This window comes from Bombina bombina, chromosome 2 (genome assembly GCF_027579735.1).
Source record: "Bombina bombina isolate aBomBom1 chromosome 2, aBomBom1.pri, whole genome shotgun sequence".
NCBI lineage: Eukaryota > Metazoa > Chordata > Amphibia > Anura > Bombinatoridae > Bombina > Bombina bombina.
In genome coordinates, this window is record NC_069500.1 from 940,547,990 (window position 1) to 940,564,122 (window position 16,133).

A 16,133-nucleotide genomic window follows, 5' to 3' on the forward strand; every position below is an offset into this window, starting at 1 on the left:
CGCACCTTCTTGTACTGCCAACACTGAGTTTGTGAGTTTCTGAAAATGACTGCCTATTGTTTGGAGCGTAAACATTAACTAACGTAATAGGCCTATGGTACAATTTGCCTACCAGTATAATCCATCTACCCTCGGAATCCTCTACTTTATGCTGTAACTGAAAAGGGGTTTGTCTATGAAATAGAATGCCTACTCCATTTTTCTTCTTCATATGTGAGGCAAAAAACCCCAAGGGGAATTCCTTATTATGAAAGCGAGGCACATTATCTTTAGCAAAATGTGTCTCCTGAACAAACACTACTCCTCCTGACAATTTTTTGAAACTGGACAATGCTACAGACCTTTTAGTAGGGGAGTTTAACCCTTTTGCATTCTGGGAGATCAATTTAATCTTGGCATTAGCCATCAGTGCTGAGAGGGGTGTGGGATTTCACTATATAATCTGTCATGTAGTCAGGCCAAGTAATAACATACCTGTATGTAGTTGCTGGGGTTATCCGTCCGTGTCCTGCTATCGGTATTGTACTTTGCGGTGGAGGGGGTAGTAGAAAGACAAAAGAGGGTGAAAAGGGGAAAGGAGAAAGAGAGATAAGGCATTCACACTGCTCATTAGGTTCTTGAAAAAACTGCAAAAAGAAAAAAACATTAGCGTTCATGAAAACTTTCTGAATAACATACCAAAACATGTCAATATACGAATACCTCGTGAGAAACCGCCTACATTTGGGGCTCTCACTTTGAGTTACATTAATAAAAGGGGGGATCATGTCACGCAAATTTGGTGACATAACAACCTATGAATATATATATAATTGAAAAAGAGAAAGGAAAAGGGAAAGGAATCCCCTCCCCCTCCCTCCTCTCAAACAGAATTGCAACCATAAATTACTTGAAAATTGAAATATAACATTACGTCTAATAAACTAGTAGGCATACAAATAAGAGAAACATGGCATATAACTATAAAATGAATCTTAAATGAGTGTCCTTCTTGTAAGTCCTTTATTTACTAGAAACACAAAGTAGCAAATAGAAAATACTGCAACCTCTATTCCTGTCTTCCAGGTTCAGGTAGGATTTCTCAATGTAGTAATTGGGACAGGTCCCACTTCTTGATTCTTATTCCTCTGTTTCCTGACCACTTTGCTCCAGCCAGCATGAGATGGTCTTGGCAGCTGTTCCAATGCATCTTCGTTATTTACTGTTCCTGCTTTCAGACTTGGTAGAGTAGGTTTCGATATCCCTAGCTGTTCGCAGAAGTTGTCAATGTCTTCTTGTGATTTATATATGGCCACAGTGCTTCCTTTGATTACCTTCAGGCAAAAGGGAAAACCCCACCTATATGGGATCTTCAAGTCTCTCAGATGCAAAGTAAGGTACCTTGCCTCCTTTCTTTTAGAAAGCGTCATGGGGCTTAGGTCGGCAAAGAATTGGATAACGTTACCTTCAAAGGATACAGGATGCTTTTTCCTGGCTGCGGATAGAATGTTTTCTTTGTCCCTGAAACTGGAAAATTGAATTACTATGTCACGGGGCGGTGCATTCTCTTTTGGTACTGGTCGCAGGGCGCTATGGTATCTATCCATAGGGAACTCAATCTCCTCTTTATCATCTGATATAAAATTGTACAGTCTCTGTAAGTAAGGGAGAAGCTGTCCTGACTGAACTGTCTCAGGAACGCCTCGTAGTCTGACATTTTGACGCCGGCCCCTATTATCCAGGTCCTCAACTTGTTCTTGGAGCTGTTCTATTAGATTTTGCTGATGTGAGGACTGCCTGACTTGTTGGTCAAGATATTTGTTGGTCAATTCAGCGTCTTCTTCCAGTACAGCTATTCTGTTGCCAATTTCATTCACATCTTTCTTAACCTCTGCTATGCTGGATTTGATGATCTGACTCATTTGTGCAATTAAGGCCGTAAAGTCTTCCTTAGATGGTAGTAAACGGAGGTCAGCCCTGGTTAGAGGTGTCTGTGTCTCAACGTCCATTTCTGGGTCTGCAATATCCTGCGCAGTATCTTGTGCAGTATCCTCCTCTCCCCTAGCTTCCATAGTAGTTGTGTCAGTAAGCTTAAAAAAATTATGCATTTTGGGATTTGGAGTACTCACATTCTTGACAGATTTATCTGCTCTGGGCAGTCGTTTAGATGTCATATTTAGAGCTGTCAGGGTATATGTTAATAGGTAACCATATAGAGCCGGTATTATTACTATGGGTATAACAGGCCAGATTATTATCTTTATGTTGCGATGCCGCCGTGGGCTTAGTTATACTCTATTTCCTCCTGTTTCCTCTTTCTTAGGGGGCCAGACTCAGTATGTGCAGACTCCTAAAGCGGGAGCCTGTTTATTTGCAGCCCGGTGGAGATATGTACAGTTTTATTCTAAAATTATGCCATGCTTCTCTGCTGAACAGGCCAAGATGGCGTCATGCGCGCCCTGTAAGTGCAGTACAAAGTGCAGTGTAATGTCCCGGTACCTGTTCTGGCGTTAACTGAAAAAGCCGGCCATGAGTCAAATTGCGTGTTGGTCAGCGATAAAACATCCAGGCAGCACACATCTGCCTCTGATTCTCCCGGCACTCGTGCACTTCGTCAGGGGTAGCGTGGGGAGGCTGCTCCTAGAATTCTGTGCAGATATAGTGAAAAGTCCGCAGCAGCCTCTCCCGCCACTCCGCTCTATAAACCCCTAGTCTCTGTGTGCCTTCCGATCGTTGTTTGAGCTTATGTCTAACATATAGGTCGCAGGTGCCATATGTTGTGGTTGTTAATCTGTCGGAGCTCTCCTCTCACACGACCATCTTAGGCGCTGGTCGGCCCACACTTTCATTTTGACTTATGCCTACACGTACTAAGAGTACAATGTCACACTCCACTAAAAAGAAAAACAAACCACAATTTCCTCTTAAAAAGACGGTGATGGACCACTTTAACACTATCACTCCTGACTTACAATCTGAACCTGAACATCCAGATTCTACTAGATCTGAGCCAGCAGATCTCACAGCTTCCATCATGCAAGACATTCATCAAACTCCTATGGTGGCTGTAACCCCAACCCTTATACTTGACTCCTTGAAATCTATCTTGGACTCTCATCACGCATCATTTTTGGCTAAACTTGCTGCTTCAACAGTGGAATTGAAAAAAGAATTATCCTCTACCAACGAACGTATAGACACTCTAGAAAGGAAATAAGGAGACCTTGCAACTGAACAGGCTAACGTCCTGAATTTCACACAACATCTATTGGACTATCTTGATACCGTGGAGGACAAGGTAGCTGACATTGACAGATCTCGGCGCAACAACCTCAGGATCCGAGGAGTGCGTGAATCTGTTACTCTCTCAGATCTTCCATCGTTTCTCAAAGAGCACTTCCAGTTACCACTGAGTCAGAGGATACACTTGACGGTGCACATCGCTCACTTAAACCTAAAGGTCTCCCAGACAGTCAGCGCAATGTCATAGTCAGGCTACACTATTTCACCTATAAGGAGAGAATCCAGAGAGCGCATTTCCGAAGACCTTCTCTCCCAGACATGTTCCAGAACCTGCAAATCTTCCCCGACCTTTGTATGCGAACTCGGCAACAACGGTAAACTTTCTCAGAAATTACTCTTGCCTTAAGGAAAATTAAGATTAGATATAGGTGGGGTTACCCCATCAAGTTGCTAATCTTTAAAGACAACCAAATGTTCACAGTAATGAAAGCATCCCAAAGAATGGAACTCTTGCAATCTTGGAATTTACCCAGGGATCAACCTACCAATCCACAGAAGCAGTCACGCCAGCTGAAGGCTACTGCCCAAGATTGGTCAGCCTTTCCACAATGCCACAGATCCAGTTCTCCCAGCACTTAGTGAAAAAATTGGATAAACAAAACTACTCTTGTAAAAAATGGACCTTTGCTTTACTGAGGACTAGAGACCTCCATTCGCTGCTTACATGGGACTATCTGATAAGTATACTCTATTGCTTGTCTCCTCTATCCCCTAACATAGGGAATAGGCCTTGTTATTTATGTTGTCACTGTTCCACTGTATACAGTTTGTGATTCAGAAATTTGAGCTAGTTAATTGTGTTCCAGAATTTGCCTCATGATCTTGGGTCCCCTCGGGGGGAGCGCCCAGAAACTAGTCAACCTCGGCCGAGGACGGCCTACTACGCTCGACCATCTCTGCGTGAGGTGCCACCACTCACTCCTGGCTGCTCCCCTATGACCTATGACCCCTATGGCTCCTGAGCTTACAGGATAGCTTTTAGTTTGCACTATTCATGAAGGTATAATTCAATGCTATGATCATAAGTTATCAATAGATTGAGAATGTTTTCATTTGTTTTTGGTTCTCTCTTAATCTATGGTTCCAAATGTTTATGTGTTTAATGTAATTGCCTTGTTACCCTTATATATTCAGAAATACTGATGAAGAGGTCATAACAATAAAACTACAATCATAAAAGCAGATACTTAACTACACACTATACCTTCAAATGGTCTTCATGACCTTCCACATAAAGCCTCTTATATTTCTACAACTATTACTTCACATAATTCACTACACATAACCCAGTAAGAACCACATCACATTCAACTCAATCCTCACCCTCATAAACTTCAAGAACACCAATACATAACTACGTCAAGAGGAGAGGTTATAGAGATTGAATAGCATATACTTGTGCACAACTTCTATTGTTTGGACCATTACCAAGTTTATATACTAAACTTATGCATGTGCTCACTGATTTTGGCCTCTAGGCCTCCATGGTTTGAATACTTCATTATTGATTTATTTTGGACATAGTCTTTATATTAAATATAAGTTATGATTGGTCTCCACATTCAATCACGATCACCACATAACAGATTGACACTTTTATTTACTTGTGCTCATAACTACCAATGCAATATATATGTATATTGTGTGGGGTCTAATCCGATTGCTTGGAGTCACTTTCCAACCTTCCAATCCCGTTTTGACACATAACACGTCACTCAGATGGGCGTACACTGTAGCTGACGCTAATGACACTCCTTGTAATATCCTATCACAATTATGGACCGATATTTTCACAAGGTCCCCCCCCCTTTATTTCCGTTATATTTTAGATATACACGTTCTTTCGAACAGTTTATAACATGGAGTCATTAGTCATTGATTTTTCACAGTGAATTTTGATTAGTTTATGCTGACTCAAAGTAAGTATGACACTCACTGAATCATTTATACACAAATCGGACATGTAGCATCTGGAGCAAACACTATGTGGTTTAAGAATCTGATTTATACAGTATCTTATCTGATATTACACTTATATTGCCATTTTACCTCATTAGAGGGTCACAATACAGATGATCTCTCACCCATTATCACTATTTAGCTTGACCAGATATATTCTGAATTATTTATAGAAAGCATGTGTGGCATTTTTTGATAGCGGTTTTTGATAGCAATACTTTTTCTTTTGTGTATAGTAACAAATGTATTTTGTATGCTCAATCTATACTGTCAATTTATTATAATAATTAGTCATGTTGATGTCTCTGATTGGTTATACTTTGTTACCAATGAATTACGCCACACATGAAGTGTTTACTCTGGTTACCATGACATGTATAATTGGTGAACACCTACACCAGGTGTTGCTCATTATGTTTAATACTTAGTATGGTTTATATAGCAAGTGTTTGCTATACTTTTTATATTAAGCCTGATGAAACAACCATTCCTTGGTTGAGAAACGCGTTGCATGGTTTTATATTTTTTATTTAAGTACGTTTTTACTTACTACTTGCTGCCATACTCTTATTTTATTGACCTCTCCATTGATGTACAATATTTTGGGATTAACCATCTGAGCCCTTGAAGTACTCTGAAGTATCCAGATACACCGGAGGTCAGTCTGCTGGGTGACTGCTTTAATCCCAGCCTGCTATATTTGCACCAAGAGGGGTGCTCTACCACATGTGAGTGCAACTTAATTCTTATTAGTATCCTCTGGTGAGTTATACAGTACTAGGCCATATTGGCGTTTTTGTTCTTCCACCTCATTTAGAGATTGCTGCTCATATACCAGAGGCCAGTCTGCTGGGTGACTGTTTGAACCCAGCCTGCTTCATTTGCACTGAAGGGGTGCTCCACTAAATGTGAGTGCAATATATAACACATGATTTTCCATCTACAGGGAGTGCAGAATTATTAGGCAAATGAGTATTTTGACCACATCATCCTCTTTATGCATGTTGTCTTACTCCAAGCTGTATAGGCTCGAAAGCCTACTACCAATTAAGCATATTAGGTGATGTGCAGCTCTGTAATGAGAAGGGGTGTGGTCTAATGACATCAACACCCTATATCAGGTGTGCATAATTATTAGGCAACTTCCTTTCCTTTGGCAAAATGGGTCAAAAGAAGGACTTGACAGGCTCAGAAAAGTAAAAAATAGTGAGATATCTTGCAGAGGGATACAGCACTCTTAAAATTGCAAAGCTTCTGAAGCGTGATCATCGAACAATCAAGCGTTTCATTCAAAATAGTCAACAGGGTCGCAAGAAGCGTGTGGAAAAACCAAGGCGCAAAATAACTGCCCATGAACTGAGAAAAGTCAAGCGTGCAGCTGCCAAGATGCCACTTGCCACCAGTTTGGCCATATTTCAGAGCTGCAACATCACTGGAGTGCCCAAAAGCACAAGGTGTGCAATACTCAGAGACATGGCCAAGGTAAGAAAGGCTGAAAGACGACCACCACTGAACAAGACACACAAGCTGAAACGTCAAGACTGGGCCAAGAAATATCTCAAGACTGATTTTTCAAAGGTTTTATGGACTCAAGAAATGAGAGTGAGTCTTGATAGGCCAGATGGATGGGCCCGTGGCTGGATTGGTAAAGGGCAGAGAGCTCCAGTCCGACTCAGACGCCAGCAAGGTGGAGGTGGAGTACTGGTTTGGGCTGGTATCATCAAACATGAGCTTGTGGGGCCTTTTCGGGTTGAGGATGGAGTCAAGCTCAACTCCCAGTCCTACTGCCAGTTTCTGGAAGACACCTTCTTCAAGCAGTGGTACAGGAAGAAGTCTGCATCCTTCAAGAAAAACATGATTTTCATGCAGGACAATGCTCCATCACACGCGTCCAAGTACTCCACAGCGTGGCTGGCAAGAAAGGGTATAAAAGAAGAAAATCTAATGACATGGCCTCCTTGTTCACCTGATCTGAACCCCATTGAGAACCTGTGGTCCATCATCAAATGTGAGATTTACAAGGAGGGAAAACAGTACACCTCTCTGAACAGTGTCTGGGAGGCTGTGGTTGCTGCTGCACGCAATGTTGATGGTGAACAGATCAAAACACTGACAGAATCCATGTATGGCAGGCTTTTGAGTGTCCTTGCAAAGAAAGGTGGCTATATTGGTCACTGATTTGTTTTTGTTTTGTTTTTGAATGTCAGAAATGTATATTTGTGAATGTTGAGATGTTATATTGGTTTCACTGGTAAAAATAAATAATTGAAATGGGTATATATTTGTTTTTTGTTAAGTTGCCTAATAATTATGCACAGTAATAGTCACCTGCACACACAGATATCCCCCTAAAATAGCTATAACTAAAAACAAACTAAAAACTACTTCCAAAACTATTCAGCTTTGATATTAATTAGTTTTTTGGGTTCATTGAGAACATGGTTGTTGTTCAATAATAAAATTAATCCTCAAAAATACAACTTGCCTAATAATTCTGCACTCCCTGTAGTTATGCAATACTAGGCCATGTGGTGCATCTGTCTTCCTATACTTTTCACAGATTGCTGAACCTGGATCGAGGCCTTGATCCTTCTACAGATAGCTGCCTGTACCTGCTAATTTAATTGTTCCTGAGGAATATAGTAATATTAATTTCTCATCACAAGGGACTTTGGTATATTTGTTTGTTGATACACTGTATTACAATATGTTGCATTGTTTAAAATCAGATAGGTTTAATTATTTCCTATAAAACATTGTAGTTTATTCTGTGATACATACCACCTGTTTGGATATTGACCAAGGGCGCCCCCTATATTTAAATTTTTGAATACTGTATGATGCTTTTGAGATATAAATGTTTTTTGTCTTGTTTTTCTATTGATTAAGAATTCCAAGACTAACACTCACCCTGCAAACTATTGATTCCCATGTATTTGTTGATAGAGACCAATGTACCATTCATTCGAACACTGCACAACTCTAATTATTGTTCTTGCCTATTAGACAGGTAAAACGGCCCTCCCATCTGTCCGATCCTTACCCCTTCTCCTACTCCCCCCTTCTATCCCTCAGGCGACCTAGCCCTCCCTTGTAAAAATTCAACAATTGACATAAGTGTCTCTACACTTAACCACTACATCCACCACCCCTGCTAATGAGCCTCTTCCTTAGAGAGGACTACCAACACGGTTTATCTTAACAATACCGCACCCTTTACCACCCACTTAATTATAGCCCTCTATAAAAAAGAGTCTATCTTATAACTCACTCTCATTCTTCTTCCCTTTTTTTTTTCTTCTTCTTTCTTTCTCCCCAACATCATGACCTTGTCGTGCACTTCCCACAATGTTAGGGGTCTTAACACCCCTAATAAAAGAAGTAGACTTTACGCTATCTCTTGCATTCCAAATCACAAGTGGCATTCCTGCAAGAGATGCACTGGGTTGCAGGATCCCCTATACCTCTATAATCAAAACACTACCCAATCGTGGAGGCTGCGTCCTAAGTAGGAAAATCTAGAGGAGTAGCGATTCTGAATTATAAAAATATCCAATATGAAAAAATTAAGTAATTCTTAGACCCCAAAGGGTGATTTATTATTATCAATTGCAAGCTAGACAATGTCCCCTTTACCCTTGCGTGTTACAATAGCCCAAACACAGGACAGTTTAAAGCACTTAGAAAGTTTCTACCTGTCAGAACATAGAACAAAAAACCTCCAATTTGCTGGGGACTTCAACATGCTTCCAGACTCCACCATGGATGGATAGACGCTCTCCTAACCATAAGCCTTGCGACCCTCTCACACTCAGAGCTGCTAAGCAGTTTTCTGCCCTCCTTGCCCAGTACAACCTCTTTGATATATGGCACACCTTCCATCCCATCTCTAGAGACTATTCCTACTACTCCTATGTCCATAATACCTACTCAAGAATTGATTTTATCTTCTGTGAACCGTATATCCTAGACTGTGTACAGTCTATACATATACCTAGCTGCACCTGGTCTGATCACTCTCCCATACAGATGGTGCTCAGCTCCCCCATCACAATGTCCTCCAGTCCCTCATGGAAAATGCCAGAGTTCCTTCTCACCTCTCCCATCACTGTCAACCACCTGCAAGAAGAAATCAAACATTTCCTACTGATAAACGACATGGGCTCTGTCAGTGACTCCTGTCTCTGGGGTGTCTTCAAGGCATACATTAAGGGTGTGTTCATTAAACTGAAATCCGAACATTAAAAAACCCAAGGTGGATCACTAGCACAATTACACATACAATTGCGACACCTAACCTCCAAGCATATGAACACGCTAAACCTTAACATACTTGCACAAATAGAAACAGTTAAAACACAAATTGAATCCCACGAAACTAAAAGACTTAAAACCCAAATACAAACATTAAAACAAACCTACTATGCTAAAGGTAATAAGGCCAACCGACTATTGGCTAACAAACTTAGACAGCGCACAGCACAGGCCCGTATCCCCTACATCAAAACTCCAGACTGTTCAGTACGCTTACCAGCTGACATAGGCAAAGCGTTTGCTGAATACTATTCTAATCTGTACAACCTAGAAAACTCCCCAGACATCTCAATCAGAATTTTCTTAACTCTCTATCTCTCCCGACCTTCACAGATGAGCAAAAATCATTTTTGGACTCCCCTTTTAGCATAAAAGAAGTGTCCCAAGTCATCAAATCCCTGAAACCCCACAAAGCACCAGGCCCAGACGGATACACAGGCCTTTTTTATAAAATATTTCAACCACTTATCGCTCCAATACTTACTCAGGTATTCTTAGAGGCAATTCCTAGAAGCTACCACAGTGACAATCCTGAAGCCAGGAAAAACTCCTAACGTTTGTGCACATTTTCGCCCTATATCCCTAATTAACACAGATATTAAACTATTGGCTAAACTCTTGGCCACATTCTCCCCTCACTAATAGACTGGGACCAAGTCAGTTTCACACCAGGGAGGGAGGGTCCAGACAATACCAGGCGTATTCTCAATATCTATTCCTAAGCCAAACGGACAGGGATTCCCTGCACCACTAAAGCCCTCAATGCCGAAAAGGTTTTCGACCGGGTAAATTGGCAATACCTATTTGAGGTCCTAACTAAATTTGGGTTCCCCGCACAATATTTCACAAGCATTAAGGCACTATACTCATCCCCCTCCGCATCCGTACGAGGTTTAGGTCTCCATTCTCCCTCCTTTCCCATTACCAATGGGACAAGACAGGGGCGCCCCTTGTCCACCCTTATATTTGCACTGATTATGGAGCCCCTGGCAGAGGCAATTAGAATAAGTACAGACATAAAAGGGGTGGAAATCTCGGGCACACTACAAAAAAACGGCGCTCTTCACCGACGACCTTACTATTTTCCAAGGTGACCCTTCTAACTCTCTCCCTGGCCAAGTTAGTTATTACAAATTAAATGTAAGCAAAACAGATGCCTATACCATAAATGTTCCTGACAGAGAACTCCTAGAGCTTAAGAGGACTTACACGTTCAACTGGTCACAACAACGGATCAAGCATCTGGGAGTCTATTTATCCTGTAACATCTCCATGATTGAATCTAACTTTTACCCACTCCAACAATTCCAAAAACACACAGAGAGTTGGAAGTCCCCTGCATTTCTTGGCTGGGCAGGATTGCTGCCTTCAAGATGACTTTCTTACCCAAACTTACCTACCTTTTTTCGAACCATTCCCATTCCTATACCTAAGTCCCTTATTGGGAAATTCCAGCAAATCTGCAACCTCTTCATTTGGAAAAATAAACATCCAAGGGTGGCAACAAGAATATTGCAACAACCACTTCTAAGTGGGGGTGCTGGCGCCCCGAAATTAGATTATTACCATGAAGCTGCTAGATTAGCTCACATACTTCCCTGCAATGCTGAGTGCTCTAAAAGCAAATGGTGGACCCTTGAACATGCTACCTTACCCAAACCACTACTTCTTCCTGACCTCCTTTGCCTCCCTAGACACGTGAGGACTTCCTTTGATATCCCAAACCTTATAATCTTATTTACCCTATGTTTCTGGGACAAAATCCATATACTCCCACAAATTGCTCCACACCCCTCACCAGCCCACTAACTTTCTGGCCTGCTTAAAGCCTTTAAAGACTCACACCATTCTATATGGGTCAAATGCATTGCTGACCTTTTTCCCAATGGACGGTTAATCACTCTATCACAGTTCTGCTCTACTAACAACCCCAAACAACTTTTAAGATTTAAGTTTTGACGATTACACAGCTTACTATACTCATGGTATAGTATCATTCTTGATCTTACCTTAAGAGCATTAACTAATTGGGAAAAGAGATGGGCCACTGCTAAAAGAATCCTAAGAGCACTATCAATATCATACTGGGATCTACTTAACTCACCCATATTTCATAAATCAGCTGGCGTCATCTCATGAGAGAGAGCTGACCAAGTTCTAGGCTGACCAAAACTAGTGGTCGAAAGCAATATTACTTACCAAATAAGCTCTTCACTGCATCTCCCTTTTGGAGCTGCATCTTAAAGTTCGTACCAACTGGCATCTCACCCTGCTGAGGCTTTTCAAAATTTCACCTCTCAATTCCCCCCTGTGTTGGAGGGAGTGTGGTATGGTGGGAGCGTCAGCTTACATATTGTGGGAATGTCTGGTGCTATCGCCCTTCTGGAATCTGCTTTCACATAAATGCGCTAGCTTAGACCCTCTAATGTGGAACTATCCACAATCCATCCTTTTTCTTATAGGCATTAAGTCCCCTCTATCCATTAAAAGCTTGCTTTGTATCTACTTGTACACTGCAGTAAAGCTGTCAATTGCCAGACTCTGGAAATAAACCAGCCCCTCTACATGGAGAGAAGCTTCTAAAACAATGAGTTACTTAGAAAGTATGGAGTGCCCAATCTTTACCCACAACAATAAACTAGATTTACACTGTCAAGCCTGGGCCGAATGGAAAAAGATAAAATAAACTGAGGGGGCCTTGGGTGGGGGAGCTCCCCCACTTAAGCACAGATATGTGATGTGTGGGCCTTTTCCATGTTTTTTTGTTCTTTTCTTTTTTTTTGCCCTCTTTCCCCTTGTTTCCTCCTCTCCTCCTCCTCAGACTGAAAACTCTCCCCTAATATACGGGTTTCTCATATTACTCCTATATTGTAACTAAACATGTACGCATCTCTTTATGAATAACAAATTGTCTTCTGTATCATTTTTATCAGGTTGCTGCGCAACCTCTACAGTTGACTTCTGATGTGTACTGATATCACTACTTATCGATGTATAAGTTACATGTATTTACTATTGCAATGCTTAAACTTTTTCTCCAATAAAAAAATATTGAAGAAAAAAAAAAAGACAATTCAATAGCACTTTTAATTTAAAATGGAAAGTTGATTTCAAATTTTAAAATTGACTTCAATTTGTTGGCCCCTGTTGACAACTATCAACTAATAACAAACTAGGGCCCAGATTACGAGTTTTGCGTTAGAGGCTATGCAGTGCTAACAAGCAGTTTTCCCTCACCGCTCACTTACCTGCAGTGCTGGTATTCCGAGTTTTCAGAAACCCGGCGTTAAAAGGCAAGAAGTGAGCGTTGAGCAAAATTGAGCTCCTTACCGCGCTTCAATACCAGCGCTGCTTAAGTCAGCGGTGAACTGGTCGTACGTGCTCGTGCACGATTTCCCCATAGGAATCAACGGGGAGAGCCGGCTGAGAAAAAGTCTAACACCTGCAAAAAAGCAGCGTAAATCTCACTAACACAGCACCATTGAATCCTATTGGAAAATAAAATTTATGTCTACACCTAACACCCAAACATGAACCACGAGTCTAAACACCCCTAATCTTACACTTGTTAACCCTAATCTGCCACTCCCGACATCGCCGACACCTACATTATAATTATTAACCCCTAATCTGCCGTTCCGGACACCGCTGCCACCTACATTATTAACCCCTAATCTGCTGCCCCCAACATCGCTGACCCCTACATACTATTTATTAACCCCTAATCTGCAGCCCCCAATAGTTACATTGTATCTAGTTTAGGGTTTATTTTTATTTTACAGGCAAGTACCTGTAAAATAAAACCTAACCTAAGTTACATGAACACTTAACACTACACTATAATTAAATAAATTAACTAAATTAAATAAAAAAGTTTACAGACTGAGAGAGTAGAAAATATTGCTGTATATTAATATTCGGTGCTACCCTTGAATGATAATTTGAAAAAGCAAACCAGAAAGAAGAGTTATTAGGACATATGTAAATGTCCCAAGAAAGCAAGGGAAATAAAAGCACACAAAATATATTTTTTGAAAAAATCCAATTTCTTTATTTAAATCTCCCACCTCACATTCAGTGGTTAATCTGTTCCACCGGGCTGCGGTAGTTAGAGCAACATCTTACAATTAAAAATAAAACTTCAAGGTCTACGTAAAGCTAACAAAGTATCTTATTCCCTATGCATACGTATGCAAACTAAAGATGTCTCAAGTTCTCAACATATAGGATAACATATGTAACGAAATATACACAATGTCTAAATACAGTACACTTATATATTATCCTAAGATGTCAAGCTAACAGCATACTGCAAATAAACACAATAACAGCTTAACAGTCCATGTTCCCACAGTAGATATAAATGATGGCTATTGTAAACCATATAGTGGTGAGTCACGGAAGGTATCGGTATGTGAAAGACCGCAACAAAACCTGCTGCTCACTAGGTCAATTACCGACACACAGCTTATATGAATGTAAAACAGTACTTATCTTTTCCTCCTTCAAAGTATAATTGCGATGGGGCTTTTTTCTTCTTTACTGATCCGTGATTCCTCGGCGTGTGACATAACCCCCAGTGGGGGTGGCCAGCTCGTCACTGCAACTCCAATTGGTTCCTAGTACCTGAATCTGTATCTATTGGTCCAGGAGAATCCAAAGGAGAATTAGCCAATCGCACCTCTGTATATCCTTGTCAGGACGTCCAAGATAGATACCAAGCTGTATTGCTGACATGAGACAGTACTTTGCACACTTTAGTAGTTAAACACCACTTCTGTTAGCTATCCTCAAGCTTCAATGTCGATTCACAGGCATATCATCCATGCGCTATTGTTTCAGCGCAGATTCTCAGTTCACAGACTTGTCCTGTTACTTTGATTATTTTCAGAAACAGCAGTAGAAGCTTGATTAAATGCTGGAATAAGACTTCAGCTTTAACGTATCACCAGAAAGACCCCAGAAAGTTGTTAACTTTTTCCAAGGTACTGTACACATAGTGCCAACGCACGTTTCACCCCCCTCCAGAGCATGTGTCCCAGGGGTTCGTCAGGGCATTCTGAGTCCACACCGGACATCCTCTTTATAGGGCATACCTGATTGTTCACAGGTGATTCTCCTACACAGTCTCGCCTACTTTTTGTCTAGAGAGCTGTGTCCTGTGTATAGTCAGGAGCCCTTAAAGGGATATTTACATTCAATTTGATTTTAACATTTGTTTCAAATTTTATTTTCAATTGTGCAAAAATAATATTTCTTAGTTATAGAGCAAAAACATTCTTAAGTCTAACCTTCATTCCTAGGTATCACCTTGGCTCTGCTTGCACAGAGAAAATTGCTCTAAAATAGATGGCAAACATCCTGTCAGAGATATTATGCTTATAGAAAGCTTATGTATTCCAATTTATCATTTAGACCTACTGGTAACCTTGTGCCCAGCCTATATATCCATTTAATCTCTTTCTGTAAAAGAACTTTATCATTGTTACCTCCTCGTCCGTTCGTGATCCCTTTATCAATGATTATAAATTTTAGGGAATCCACATTGCCATTGTGCTTATCACAGAAATGTCTAGCAACATTTGTGTCTCTAGAATGGAGGATGTCATCTCTGTGCTCTTGTACCCGGTCCTTCACCATCCTCTTGGTTTTACCAACGTAAAAGACCGGACACGAGCACCGCAAGAGATAAATCACCCCCTCAGACTTACAATTAAAAAAGAATCTTATGTCAAAAACCTTATTTTCTTGCACAGAGAATTGTTTAGTGCTATCCATGTGGGCACAGTAAACACAGTGCCCACATGGGTAGCTACCCTTTATTCCCTTGTCCTTACGTAGCCAGTCCGCATCTGATAAACTGACTTTTTACCAGCTTGTCTCGCAGGCTTTGTGCCTTTCTAGCTGCCATTTGGGGTATATCTCCTATACTATTTCTCACTTTCTCATCCAAAGTGAGAATGTGCCAATTCCTTTTCATAGCTAACCTGATATTCTCCCATTGATCATTATACTTAGAGATAAATCTAATCTGATCTCCCTCAGTTCTTGTCCTATCTCCATATAATAAATCATCCCTTGATATTCTTCTAGTCTCCATTTGGGGTCATGGGAATCTGATATCTTTGAACAACATGTCAGCACTTTTGATGAGAAAGTGCTGATGTGGGTAAGGTATGTGGACGATGTTCTTGTCTTGTGGGATGGAACAGTAGAGGAATTTAATATCTTTGTTTCCATACTTAACCACAATGACAGGAACATCTTCCTCACATCAGAAACGAATGCAAGGGAGTTGAATTTCCTAGACATAACCCTGAAAAAAGAAGGTTTGAAAATAGTGACTGAGAACTATCGGAAGAAGAATGGCACTAATAGTATTCTCCATGCTAACAGTAGCCATCCTAATCATTTGATAAAAGGAATACCATATGGGCAGTTCCTCCGTTTAAGAAGGAACTCCTTCTCCCTTTCAAAATTTGATACTCATGCTCAGCAAATGAAGGAGAGATTCCTTAAAAGGGGATACTCAAATAAATGCCTGAAAAAATCACTTTGGAAGGCTAGAAGAATATCAA